Source organism: Euprymna scolopes, chromosome 20, assembly GCF_053919585.1.
Source record: "Euprymna scolopes isolate OS-2025 chromosome 20, ASM5391958v1, whole genome shotgun sequence".
Classification (NCBI taxonomy): Eukaryota; Metazoa; Mollusca; class Cephalopoda; order Sepiida; family Sepiolidae; genus Euprymna; species Euprymna scolopes.
The window spans coordinates 22,415,068-22,430,815 of record NC_136501.1 but is presented as its reverse complement, the minus strand read 5'-3'; the positions used below and the strand labels follow the sequence as shown (position 1 = coordinate 22,430,815).

At 32.4% G+C, this 15,748-nt stretch overlaps 1 protein-coding gene across 3 annotated transcripts in view; it reads right to left on the bottom strand.

Annotated features, from left to right (window-relative positions):
* The window catches only part of LOC145241354 (cGMP-inhibited 3',5'-cyclic phosphodiesterase 3A-like), a 436,871-nt gene that overhangs the window by 69,468 nt on the left and 351,655 nt on the right, over positions 1–15,748 (bottom strand). The gene's annotated exons all lie outside the window — the stretch shown is intronic.

Below are 15,748 nucleotides of genomic sequence, written 5' to 3'. Positions count from 1 at the left end.
ACCTTATGCATATGCAAATGGTCATGAATGATAGTTTTCACAGACCCTGTACTAATCTTGACATCTTGGGCTATTTAGCGAATAGTAATGTGTCGATCTTCCAAAATGGCAGTCTCAACTTAACGGGCAGATGCCTCATCAATGGCAGAAGGGAGGGGGGGCGACCTGGTCTGGGAGCTGTTTCTGCAGACTTCCGGCCATGTTTGAATTCACGATGCCAGCGTTTTACAAGGTCATATGACGGGGCATTATCACCATAAGTTTCTTTCATTTCATCAAAAGTCTCCTGTGGTTTGCGTCCTTACAAATACAAAAACCGGATCACTGCTCGACATTCAACAGGCTTCATTTCACACCTGACTCAGTTCAAACACCTGTAAAACAGAATCCACAATTAGTTCAAAGCTGTAATTTGCCACATAACCCGTAGAGATATAAATCATTGCACATGCAAAATTTCAGCTAGACCAGACAACTGAAAGTGGGTCAGGGACATTACTTATTGCACGCCCTTTGTAATCTATAGATTTTAGTTTTACTGGTAATTTAAAAGCAATAAATAAATTTATTATTTATCATTAGTACCAACAACAGAAAATTAACTTTTAAAGAAAAAAAAAAAAAAGAAAATTAAAAAGAATCGTTTTCGACTATTTTGAAAAAAAAAAAAAAAAAAAAAAAAATGCACAATTTTTACCGATTCTAATATTGCAAAATGTTCTGATGTTTAAGAATCTGATTAATTATCATAATACTCGCATGTACAAAGTGGTGTTGCGACGATTAGGTATATCGGAATCGGTAAAATTTGTGCAAATTTTCTGACATTAAAAATGATTCTTTCCATTACTAGTACTAATGATAAAATAATAATTATGTATTTTGAACTATCAGAAAAACTAATATCTATAACTACTTCCTACTACAAACAAATGGCCAGTGTAAGTTTTGCCACTTAGCTATTGAAAGCCCAAGCCATCTAATGTCTGCATGCCCAATCTTATTGGCAGATGGCCTTTACACTGCCCGTCACAACAAAGTATGTAAATACCTCCATTGGAAGATCTGTGGAGAGATGCAACTTGACAGAGTGACAAACATCTGGGAACATGAACCACCACCAATAACATCAAACGGAAAAGTGACCGTGTTCTATGACAGACATACAGGCGGGCAGATACATAAAAGATCATGCCAGATATTGTAATATGAAACAAGCCCGACATGAACATGCCAACTAAAACTCTTGGCCTTCGGGTCAAGTTTTTTTTTTTTTTTTTTTTTTGAAATGAACATTTTCATTAGTTTTTTCCCACTCCACGAACATTTTATGCCAATTAATTCAAGAACTCTTTCTAATGAAATCGAACTTTATTTTCTCTCTCACACACACACACACACACACACACACACACACAAAAATGCACACACAACATACAGAAATGAATATACAAATTGTACATAGTTAAATTTTACATTGAACGCTGGGGTTATTAGTTAGATTAGGATCCACAGAGTGATTGAGGTATTTTGGTAAATGTTGCCAGTTAAGAGTAAGACTTCAAAGTCTCATCTGTTACATAGTCAAAAAGACCCTGTACCCTCCCCCTCCCAATTTCTTGTAGGGCCTTGTGCCTAATTTTGTTGAATTGAATTTTTTGTACGTTTTTTATGTTCAATTTTTTCTTTCTCAATAAAATATATAAACAAGATCAAAGTGTAGTATCTGTTCCGACAGATGCTGCACTTAAGATAATTTGTACCAGTCAATGGAGGGGAAACCCTCTATACTGGGACAATTATTATTTTTGGTAACCAGAGTGACCCCTTTTAGGGGAGCTGGTTTTTACCTCACATTAAAAACGGCCTTGTGCCTAATTTGCTCAGTGGGGGAGCAAATAAACACCATCTGTTCTTCAGATCTACACTTCAATTTCTTGTTCTCTGTCAGTGGAGGAGAAATCCTTCACGACTGAGACAATTTTTATTTTTGTTCCTTTTCTCCACATTAAAAAACAACCCTGGTGTCTAACTCTGTCCTGTGGGGAGGCATTGTAAATAGGAATATGAAACAAGCCCGAAAGAACTGCGCTCATTATCGATGTCACAGTCCCAAATGATTCTGGCCTTAATAGAACTGAACGAGAAAAGATAAAATATCAAGACCTAAAAAATGATCTAAAAACGACATGGTCTCTGAAAGAAATAAAAATTATACCGGTTGTGATGGGAGCAACTGGCTTAATAAAAAAGAATCTTCAGAAATACTTAGAAGCAATCCCTGGACAACCAAGGTGTAACGAAATACAAATAGCAGCCATAAAAGGGAACAGCATCTATTCTTAAAAGAGCCATCAGATATAAGTTTAAATCGTAACAGAATCAAGTGTTAGCTCCAGGAGGGATTAACCCCTTGATCTCTTAAAACTTACTGAAGTTAAAAAAAAAAAAAAAAAAACGCGCTGCAAATATTGCAGCATCATTAAACGATAGCTTTAAGATATCAAAGATTGAACAAAAAGGTGGCCATTCCAACATGACTTGACCCTTTGTTGATTTATGGAAACAGCTGAATAGCTTTCAAAGCTCTATTTTCAAGGTAGGTTGCGTTTGTTTAACAACAAACACTTTCGGATTATTTAATGTTGAATCCAGTAATTTTGGAAAAAGTTTTTATGCTTCAAGTTATTTATATTTTCAAATATTTATTCATAGAATTATGTCTGTTTTTTCTTTCTTTTTTTTTTTTTTTAATGGTATATCAACTCTTTTGGGGTAATTTGATGCTGAAATGCAGCCATTTTGGTAAAAGTTCTTATTCAAGTTCCTTATATCTTTATATCATGTTTGATTTGATTGTTTTGTCGAGGAAAAATGTTTTTGTTTTTGACTTTGCAGAACATGATTGAGTTTTGCCAGGGGAAAGTAAAACAAAAAAAAAACAAAAAAAAAACAATGGCATTAATGTTCAGTGCATTTCTGGTCATTAAGCGAGTATCTTCAGACGGCCTGATCTAGAGCGTTTTCCATAAAATAATTTTTTTTTTTTTTTAAATAGTCAGGTAGCCAACATATCTAAACCAATAACTTGATAATGAAGTCACAGTTTCAAATAACAAACGAGTAACTGTCACGGCACCAAACTTTAAAGTAAAAACCTTTCTCGCTTTCTTATATTACACGTTATTGAATCTGGTATTATTTGCTTCTTACTTTCTTATACAATCTTTCTGGATGTTGTATTTTTAAAACTAATCTCCTCCGTATTTTACACTTCCGGCCTATGTAACTTCAGACTTTCTTCTGATGCATCTTTTCGAACTGAGCCCTTTATTTAATCCACGATTGTCCTCATTCTCTCAGTCATGAGACTGAAGTGTTAATTTATTCACCTGCTGCTTCCCACCGGACTACAACTTGGATGTCTTCAAGTCCAACGTTAACAAATTCCTAATGAACCGCCCCCTTAAGTAAACAACTCATCAAATCTCCACACTAACGTAATGTACTTGCTATAACCCTTATCCCTGAGTGGCTTCCGGGCCTTGATAAGTGGTGATCACTGTAAAAAAAACAAAACAAAAAAAAACCTATAGCAAAGATTGAACCATCAAACATTAGAAGGCTATCACTTTGAACTGAATCCTGTATATAAAGGAACTTTCTGCGTTTGTGTGTCTACACGCTCATTCTCTATGAACTCGAAAACAGCAGAGCCGATTTTTAAAAATTTCACATGAAAGTACTTTATGTGCCTTGCTTAGATAGGTTTTGTATCGGAATGTCTTTGATAAGTATCGGTAATCAATTATTGAAATAATTCGAATGAAAAGAAAGAAACATGAGATTTTGACCAAAGTTAACACCTTACACAGTCTAACATCACAAGTGCATTCCAGAAGTTTCATTACCCCACAAGTCGGAAATCCCGACATAAAAATCAACAGTAGGCTCTTTGATATGCAAGGAGTACGTTCGAAATAAATGTTTTTATTTAAAGCACAATTGAACCATGATACTTGACTTTTTCATTTTTAAACTTAAATTCAAGCCATTATCACTGCACAAGCAGTAAGGTCAGGCATATAAAATCAATAGTAGGTTCTTTAATATGACAAAGGTGAGTTCGAAATGAAGTTTTTTTTCTTTTTTTTTTTACATAGGCATCATCATCATCACTAGTCAAGGCCAAGAAGCCACTCGAGGATAAGGGTTAAAATGTTTCCGTTTAGAGCACAATTGAACCATGATACTTGACGGCATTTTAAACTTTAATTCAAGTCATTATATATAAAAAAAGTAATTTTATAAAATTAACAGTAGGTTCTCTACAGTGCAATGTAGACTACAATGTATTGTGGACTAAGTCACTGCGGGGTGGTATGTGAAGCTTCCTCCTGGTGTATCGCGATGGATCCTGAACTAGAGCTGGAAAACAATCAGTTTGAGTGAAAAGTGGGCTATTTCACCAATTTCAATGACAATAAAAATATGGGAGTGTGAAACATTTGTTGAGCGTAACTCAATCCTGGGCAACGTTGGGTCTCCCTCTGAGTTATTTATAAACATATCGTTATATGTAAAATCATAAATACTGATAATACATCTCACATGGCTTTAACATTTTTGGTTCTCGCCCAGAATTCTCTCATTCTCTCATAAAAAAAACAAAAATATAAAGAAACATCTGTATGATGTATGTACCCGTGACAAAACATAAATATCATATTCCCAAAATCACATAAATATGTCAAGTAGTTTTACTTTTATAAGAAAAAAATAAAATCATTTTTAAGCAATTAATGAGAATTTGCAGACATTACAAGATAAATATAGTCAGTATGAATCATTGTCAAGTTATCGCCAGACTTTTTTCAGACTATTTTCCAAAATGGCGGATGGGACAATCACTCCTCTGATACTCATAAAATGATTTTTATATTTAAAAATAAAACTACTTGATCAATTTATGTAATTTTTGGTTGGTTGGTTTTGTTTTACGGCATATCAACCCTTTTCGAGTTATTTAATACCGAATCCAAAGATTTTGAAGAAAATTTTTTTTAATAGAATATATTTGTTGTTTTCACGTCGGTTTCTATTTAACCCATAGTTGGGACCCTAACAGGTACTACCACTCCGGGTCAGAGTGGACCTGGGAGCAATGGTAATTAAAGGGTGGCTCCACACTCCCCAAAGCCTACAAGCTGGGGCCTCACCACTGGATATAGTTTAAGGTCATATCCAGGACCCCCACTGGGGGACTTTTACCCTCTGCAGGGGGACAGTCGGCGTATTCTAATGCCCCACTGACAGGGCCAGTAATTTTTGGAATATGATATTTTTGTTTTATCATGGCTATGTACATCATGTTTTTTTTTGTTTGTTTTTAATATAGGGTAAATTCTAGACAAGACTCCAACGTTTTTTATGACATATGTTTAAGAAAAAAAAACAAAAACTGTTATATTTTCAATGCATAAACATATCAATGATATAACTAATAATTTACATTTAAATTTTTATCTAGCTGAAAATCGTTGCTGTTTAGATAATTTATGGTGCAAGTACACTATAATAGCAAAATTCAAAATTTTTAATATTGAATTTCAAGGAAAATTAATGGTCTCTATTTAATTGACATGTTACAGTAACGAATATATCCAAAAATTATGAAAAACGATAAGGTTAAAAAAATGATTAAAGAAAACATTTTTCTACGAAAATTAGCAAAACTAAATGTTTGGCTAAAACAAACAAAAACAAAAAAATAACAGAGTTTCAAGGGAGGTAAATAGCGTATAACTATTGCCAAATTTTAAAAATAAATTGTGCATTAACAATCATAAATATGACTTACTTGCCTTGTTTTTTAACATAATCGAGTTATTTCCCTTGTTCTTACCGCACACGTTCCCAAAGAAATATGGCGAGAGAGGTTTATGATAAAGATTGAAAACTCATGTTTTTTTAAATAAATAATGCGGTAATATTCAAGTACTTCTCACATGCCAATTAAGTTGATATCATTGCTTTTAGTTGAAATTGACGCAAAAAGGTCAATAGATACCATTTTTTTTTACTCAATTTTTTTTGCTTTCTTAATTTCTCTATTATAATTTAGTTGCACCAATTTATTAGATTTTTTTTCTTAATGAAACTTGTGTATATTTGAAAAAAAAAAACAATGCAACACAATTATTTTTTAATTAAAATTTATTTAAATTTAAAATCAACTTTGTTTCGACGATATACGTCATCATCGGGGGGAAAAAAAATCACCATTTAAGACCACACTTAATGTTATACAGAGCACTGCCAGGAGATGTGGTGAAAAAATGTTAACTAACACTGCTGTTAAAAATGCACTACTCCGAATCTCGGCACTATCAAAACTTGCTTCTCCGACATCCAAATCAATAATGATGCAGTCTGTGAAAAATCAGTCTTTTTATATTCAACTGGAAGCATCTCATTTGCATGTCATGTGACAAGATTACAAACATATAAATAGAAAGGCAGCCATTTTTTTTTTCTTGTCTACACGGCATTCTACAGACTGCACACAAACAGGTTTGTCCCAATTTTTAATCACAGTAACCTGAACGATTATTATTACGATTGTCGTTGATGTGGGGAAAATAGAATGTTTAGGAAATATGTATTCAGACGAATTAGGTATTTTGCAGATAAAGTATTTATAGTAGAAATGTATCGGTAATGTTAACGCTGGAATGTTAGAACAGGAATGTTATCAAATTTAGCAATTTCTAGATAAACATTAGAGATTACATAAAACCATCATGTAATCTTACTGCTATGTATATTGATGACGTAATGAAAGCGAGATAGAACTGTACATGTCGCAAAATCTTCGTTAAGAGTTTCATCGTCTTGGAGAGGAAACAGACAGGCGCTAACTGGTTGTAATGGCTCGGATAACCTGGGCAAGCATTGTGTCATCTTCTCTTCTCATTATCCAAGTACATCTCCCTCCATAGGAAACCAACAACAATAGGTCATGTATTTGATATAACTTCTAGAAGTGTAAGCCATGTTTAGTTTCAGAACAGTTTCAGATGATTCGTTGTTCTAAACAAGTCTTGAGAGGTGACTGGTTTGCAGTAGACAGAACAGTTTCAGATGGTTCGTTGTTACACACAAGTCCTGAGAGATGACTTGTTTGTAGTAGACAGTTCCACAGAGCAAAATATTCTTACCGTGTCGAGACGGAAAAAAAACATGTGAAATTGCTCCAGAAAAGGTTAAATATTTATGAAGCAATTCTTAGCCTTCTCAGTGGCTGTGCAATCAACATTACGGTTGTTGGATAGTGGGGGAACTGTTGATTACTTTTGATCAACTATCAATTGATTATACACAATTATAAATTTTGAAGAAATCGTGGTGTACTCTGTTATGTTGTTTATTCTGGAGAAATGCTGGAGAATATCATTATTATTTACTCACTAGGAGTAGTCACACAGGCCATCATCAAAGATTTCTCTTTGCGAAGAACTTGTGGTGTTCCCTAGAGTCTGCGTGACAACAAGTTTCCCCAGATATCCAGTACTCTCTATCTTCTTCAATAACCATTGCAAATGGATTTGCGTTATCGCAACAGCCGCTTACCATTGATTTCTGATTGGTAGCGACCATTGGTCTTCACTGGAATTTGGGTGGCAAAGTGGAGGTTTGGCTAGTGTTTTCTCTCCTCGGTCTTTCCATCTTCCTTGACGCTCCTTGCTTACTTGGTGTGGTGTCAGTTTTTGGTAACACACACACATCTACCCACACAACAAAAAAATAAAAATAAAAATGGAGGGAAGGTGAAGGAGTTAACTTACAAATCAGTATTATTACTGTTTCATGAATTTAAATGGAATGTCAGCTAAAATAGGTGTTTTAGAATGTATTGTTTATTTACAATAACTTTGAAATGTTATCCAATTTAGGAATTTCTGGATAAACATTATAGATTATGTTAAAGCATCAGGTGATCTTTAATGCTACGTGTATTAATGACGTAATGAACGAGAGATAGATTTTTGAGACACGTACAGAATGGGGGAATTAGACAAGTTAGCATAGAAGATATCGTCTCTGCGTTTAGAAGGTGGGAGAAATGTGACCTTAGAAAGATGCAACTGTCGCAAGCTCCAAAACACAAATAAAGTTATGTTGCAATATTTTGAAACAAGAATGGGGTATGATCCCACACAGTCGGACGATTCTATTTATAAACGATACTGCTAGGAACTGACGAATCGAATTAATTCACGTTCTGCTACCAACCAATCAGAAACCAGAATTGCTTCATAAATATTTAACCTTTTCTGGAGCAATTTCACATGTTTTTTTTCCGTCTCGACACGGTAAGAATATTTTGCTCTGTGGAACTGTCTACTGCAAACAAGTCACCTCTCAGGACTTGTGTGTAACAACGAACCATTGGAAACTGTTCTGTCTACTGCAAACCAGTCACCTCTCAAGACTTGTTTAGAACAACGAACCATCTGAAACTGTTCTGAAACTAAACATGGCTTACACTTCTAGAAGTTATATCAAATACATGACCTATTGTTGTTGGTTTCCTATGGAGGGAGATGTACTTGGATAATGAGAAGACGACACAATGGAGAAAGGTATGTTCTTTGCCTGTGCGCTACATAGATTGAATGTTAATGAACTGTGTTATTGCACGTGTTGCATACCCACGCACACATTGAACAAGATAGCCGCTTTTATTGATACACATACATTGAACAAGGATACACACACACACACACACACAAACATTTTTATCTTCAAATATTTATTCATAGAATTATGTCCGCATATTTTTAAACACTACATCTACTCTTTTTCGGTTATCAGGGCTCTACAATGCGAGTAAAACAGTCGCATTTGCGAGTGACTTTTGAAAGTGGCGATTAGAAATAATGAAACACTTATCTTTTGGCGATTGCATTTCTTTCACTGACAATCTCCCAAAGCTCATTACTGAGTGAAAAATATCTTTTTAGTTTTTTTTTATTTTATTTTTTTTATATAAAACGAACAAAGTTAAATTATTCAAATAATAAAAGTTTAATTGAACACTATAATCATTTTTTTTTTACGAAGGCGTTTAAAAAAACATCTGCAGAAATTAGAATGTTTATACCTTTAAGTATCAACATAAAATTTGTTGTACATTTAGAATTACATTTATTAAAAAAATACAGAAAAAAACTTATGTACATAATCGTCACAGAACGATGATGTCATATTCCAAACATCAAACATCACGTGGGTTTGGCTAGAAGTTTTTCTATTTGGCTAGTAAACGAAAATATTTAGTTGTCAAAGGTCAACTAAAGATAAATTTGCCCATAGAGCCCTGGTTATTTAATGCTGAATTCAGCCATTTTGGTTCTTATTCAAGTTCTTTACATGTTTATATTTATGATGTTTGGTTTGATTGTTTTGTAGAGGAAAAATGTTTTTGTTTTTGACTTTGCAGAACATGATAGACACTTTCATTGATACACACATGTAAGGATACACACATATACACACGCACCATGGTATATATATATTAAATCCCTGAAACAGTTTTTCATGGTAAACAACTGATGATCCCTTAAAAAATAAATTATCACTGGTACTATATTGAATTCGAGAGAGCAAGTTGATGCAGTGATTGCAGGTGATTGACTTACTGATTAAATAGTTTTCTAACGAATGATAAAAAATAATTTTTTTTTGTATAGTTTTAAAGGTTAAAAACTTCCAAGACTATATATATATATATATATATATATATATATATATTACAATTAAATTTACCAAAATGATCCTAGATGGTAAAACTAAATATATCATAAATATTAAAGAATTAATATTTATAAAGTAATCTCAACCAGATGTAAAAGCTCGATAAAACCAAATAGGAGATAGAGCTTATAATAAGAGCAAATAGTTAATAAAACATGTTAAAAAACACTTTGAAAAAGAGTTAAAAACATAATCTGAAAAGGAAGCACTTGATAAGTGGATACTCCTTAATTCGCAGAGTTTCGAACAAATACTTACCTTCTCATCAGAGGGTAGGAATTAACAAAATACGGGATTGGATTTTGCATACAAAAATATTTGATGAAACTGCAAGTAAGTCAAAGATCTTACTTGATAACAAACAGTGAAGCAGAGGGAATATGGCGAAGAAAAAGAAATAATAACCAAGGAACTTCTCTAACCACTTTAATTAAAAATCTCTAATAATACCCCCTTTTCAATCAAATGGACTATCATAAAAAAGTTAAGTCTTATACTCCAGGCTCTAAGTCATGTCGCCTCTGCACAACCAAAGCGATAACTAATTACTTTTCCCTCAAAGTAACAATATAATAAACTCTAAAAACGAAGTTATCTCTTTCTGTAAACATAAGTCCAAATTTAATTATGGTAATTTTGAAATTACATAGCTATTACTTTAACCTTTCAGATAGATAAATAATTTTTCTTTAACTTTATCGTTTTTTTCTACATACTTTCTTAATACTTTTTAACTTAATAATCCTTTATTTTAATTCTTTATTTCTTCTTTGCTTGGCCGGTTTTTTATCTGCAATTTCAGTCTTAGTCTTTAAATATTCCTATCTATCTAATATATCGATCTACCCACACATCTATATCCTGTATGTATATTTACTTATATTTAACTATACGCATTTACTTACATACATACTCGCTTTATCCTGAATTTGCAGATACCGGCCATCCTCTCCCCTTAAAAAAACTTATTTTTTTTATTTTATCTCTTTTTTTTATTTATTATTTATTTTTTATTTATTTAATTTTTTCCATTTAATGTTTTTAACAACTCTTGCTGACATTTTCTTAAGTAATAACCTGTACATTTCAGTTGACCTATTTTTTTACCCTATATTTTTTTCGCGCCTTTTAACATCTTTTTGTCTGGGTCATTTTGACATTTGCTTTTCTATTTTATATTTAATTCTATCACCATTTATTTTTTTTCCTCTTCTTTTTCCCTGCTCTTTCTTATTTATATTATGTCTCGGCAGCCGTGTGAAAAGCAGATCTTGTTTTTCTTTTATTAATATTATTGGAATTTTTCCACTTTTTCTTGTACATATTTGTGAATTATTCCATGGATTTCGGCCTTTTGGATTATTTTGGACCATCTTCCAATTACATGATTTCCTTGGATTTTACTTGTGCAAATGGAAATTCAATTTCTTGGAGTTATAATTTTGGATTTTACCGTCATTGGATTATTTACCTTTCACCAGACTATCCATTCACGTGTAATCACATTTTTCTTCACCATATTCCCTCTGCTTCACTTTTTGTTATCAAGTAAGATCTTTGACTTACTTACCGTTTCATCAAATACTTTTGTATGCAAAAATCCGATCCTGTATTTTGCTAATTCCTACCCTCTGATGAGAAGGAAAGTATTTCTTCGAAACTCCTCGGATTAAGGACTATCCACTTATCAAGTGTTTCCTTTTCAGATTAAATATGTTTTTAACTCTTTTTCAAAGTTTTTAACATGTTTTATTAACTGTTTGCTCTTTATATATATATATATATTTATATAATTCTTAACTTTTATTAAAAAAATATATTATTATAACCTTATATTTAAACCAAATTCAGATTTATAATTTTATTCTATTCTTATTTTTTATCCTCAACCCATATTAATTTGCTTATCAAGTAAATATTTAACCCATATTAATTTGCTTATCAAGTAAATATTTAACCCATATTAATTTGCTTATCAAGTAAATATTTTCCTTTTTATTTTATTTTTTTCCAGATACATCTGCCTTACCTAAAAATCCTAGGTTTATTTATGGTGTCTTTTAGATATATTAAAAAAAAAAACACCCAACAGTTTTGCTGATGAGGAGACTTTGCTTAAAAAATACTATATGTCAAAATTATTGTCTGTGGCTAATGTCTATCACAATAAAAACATTGGTTTCCGAAACGATCGTACAAATTATTGACTTTGTTGTTGTTCCTTCTTATGAAACAGATTTTTAATTTTTCATTCTAATTTGAATTTTAAATTGTCAATCACATTACTAAATATATATATATGATACTCATTCACTTATTGATCCGTGCTGAAATAATAACATTTAAAAAGCCATTCTTAATATGGGGAGAGGAGGGTGTTTTGTACCTATTCTGTACTTTAACCTTACAACTGAATAATAAAAAAAACATAAAACTTTAATTAAACTTAGAAATACGATTTAAAAAATAGCACGAATTAGTAAGTGCATTAGCACTATATATATATATATATATATATATATATATAGTCGGAACATAGAACATTTACGTTTTTAGTGAAACTATGACACATGGATGAAAACCGAAAAAGAAAGAGTGCAAATTTTTATATAAATGCTTTTTTTTTTTTTTTTAAATTCTTTGTTGTATAGACTTTTTAAACTTACAAATTCAAATTCACACAATGTTTACGTCAAAAAAAAACAAAAAAAAAAACAAAAAAACAAAACAAAACAAATAAAAAGAAAAACTAATTCCACATGAGCCATGCGATCCTCCTGATTGAAACATTTGAAAAAGTCGCTGTTTAAGACCGCGTGGACTTCATTCTTCTAGTAACACTATGCTGTGAGAAAGGAAAAAAGAAACAAAAACTTTTGACTATCACAAAGAGATTTTTTATATCTCCAAGAAAAAAAAACAAAAAATAAAAAAAAATAAAAAAAAAAATAAAAAAAATAAAAAGAAAAACTTTCTCACTTGGTTTGAGTGTTTTTTTTTTTACCAGGGATCTTGAAATTATGAGATTTCCATTGCAACAGACAGGTAGTATTAAAGTGTGAAATGGTATTTTGCATTCGATATAATTCAATTGTCTCAAATGCTATTGTTCACCAACACCTCAATCTAAGGTCTCAGCCATATGTTCTTTTGCAGTGACCTCTGGTGGTTTTGGTATACAGCTCACGAGAGAGAGAGAGAGAGAGAGAGAGAGAGAGAGAGAGAGAGAGAGAGAGAGAGAGTTAATCCACAATGTAATCCTTCCTACCTCACTGAATGGCTGAGACAAGTATATCGTTGGATAGCTGAGGACCCAGACGCAAACCATCAAGGACATGACTGAAATGGTCAATCTTGGATGCCGAAATCACCATTGATTAGCCGTCTCATCTGACCTTGCTCAGGAGTGCTGTGCATGAATTGCTATGATTGGAGATGCAGTACAGGCTAGGAAAAAACTGGCTCAACCCAACTGAATGAACGCTGTTGCACCAACAATATGACGGTGGCTAAGTATTAATAGTTAACACGGACTGTCAACCTATATCAAGTGTGTTCAACAGAAAGACTTTAAATTATGGATGTTGGCAACCTTCACATCTGTCTCCTGTAAGTACCTACTGTCTATCTAAAAAGATATCAGGGAAACAAATGCCAACAATAATCACCCGATTCATACGAAATGAATGAATGATGCTCAACAACAGCCTTAGGTATAGCCTTTCAAGTTTCCAACCATTTCAAATCACAAGCTTGATCTTTAAATCTAATGAAAACAGGAATTTTCAATTATGTCCAAACTAGGCAAATTAGCCGAATTTCTTCCTTTTCATGCACTGCTTAGTCGTTTTATTACTAAAACAGCTGTCTGAATTGGTTCATTTTGTATTTAGTCGATAAAGGGAGCGTCACTTCATCAACAACCCTATTGTCATTGGGCAAGTGAACATTTTAACCGATCAGCAATTGCTGTTTATTGTCTCATTTGTGAAGTTAGTTTCATTCAAACATTTGGATCCTTTGTAAGATTTCGGAGAGGGGAATGTTGTCTGTTGCATTTATATCATATTACGTGTATCTCATTGTCTGCATCTATGTATGTACTCATTATACATCTAGTGTGTGTGTGTGTGTGTATAATATATATATATATATATATATATATATATATATATATGCATGAATAAAGTTCATACATTTTTTTTTGTTATTTTAGTCCTCTGGGATGCAATTCTTCCTGTCACAGGTCGAGGAGCTGTAAAGAGCATATAAAACAGAAACACGACACCAATTTTCTAGCAAGGATCACATTGTTGACTAACTTTTTTGCGTTTCTTTTTCTGATGCATCTTTACATCAATCTCGACTCATTTGTTCAGCCTAAAATAGAAAACCAGACCGACTTTCATGCAAGAGAAAAGATATCTTCCTCTTTTTCTTTCATGCTCACTCTCTATTCCTTTCTTTCTTTCTTTCCACATTTCTTTCACACGAACTCGATTGACCTATTTCCGGTGCTATCGTCGACCCCAGCTACAAAGTTTGGCATACATCAGCAACTTAACTCTTGAACTAACCAACCGGCACAGCAAAATCACAATTTTCAACATGCTGGTGTAATCCAGGATAGATTACATATCACTTTCAGTGAACATTTCTGAAAGGATTTAATAAAAATGGTCAATCTAAAAGAGAAATTAAAAAATAAAAACAAAATAAACACAGAGAAAGTAGGGTATACAAATATTAATCATCAAGAGTCAATTACCTGGGAAAATCTGTAATCAAAATATAGTTGTATTTGTGTAGCAATAGCCTTCATGGGTTAAACACTCTGGTAAGCAAGATCATCAATTGCCATTAGCGATAATGCATAACTCCTTGTAAACTAACAGAGCACTCTTATCTGCCGATAATGTTTATTATAAGCATTAAATTTTCACTTATTTCATAGCTTGTGCTGATATCATAATGGCTAAGAAGTGAATTAACGAAATGGTTGGGTACTTGCTTATCTATATATATATATATATATGTTTTTATATACTCATGGTGTTAAATTTAGCAAGCTAACCAATCCGATTCAATGTTATTCCTACAGATGGGTTAATGTTTTCATTAGTCAATTTCATATATATTTTCATAACTTACTACCAAGCTCTACTCACATTTTGAGCACTGTTGAAGTAAATACTGATGGTTAAGTGGGAGTTTTAGTAACTTAGGACTGCTTTAAAGATTCACTGCTCACTCATTTTTCGATAAAATTTCAAACATTTATTACAGTTTATAGCTCACCTTCTCAGCTATATTCTGAAAAAAAAAATTAATTTTCGTTCAGTAAAACAAAAGTTATGAATTTACTGGTGTTAATAATCATAAAATATGTAAGGCAGTGAGCAATGTTTTTTATGACTGGTTTTCATAGCAACCACGTCACTTCAGCGACTAGTGTTGCTACCAATTCACTGTTGTCATGAAAAGAGAAGTAACATGTGAAACAGGCAGAATGAAAGAATGACAAGGGAGATAATTGGGGGATTTTATTGAAGCAGACGAATGCTGTACATTGTTATTACATATGTGTATGTTACGTTTATGGGGTCAAAAAAATAAGAAGTTAAGCAAAGAACAAGCGAATTTATTGGAAACCTGGAAAAATCATGGATTACAATAGAAAAATGCGACCATGAAACGTAATATGGTTAAGCTTAAACATGGAAAAATAAAGGACTGGTTGTTAAAACTGGAAAAGTAAAGGACAAGATATTCTAGTAAAAAATATAATAAATTTATAACTTAAAATATTGCAGTATTAAGAATTTAAAAAAAAAAAAATCAATTTATAACATTATATTATCAATTCTTAATGCTGCAATATTTTAAGTCATAAATTTATTAAATTTTTTACTAGAATATCTTGTCCTTT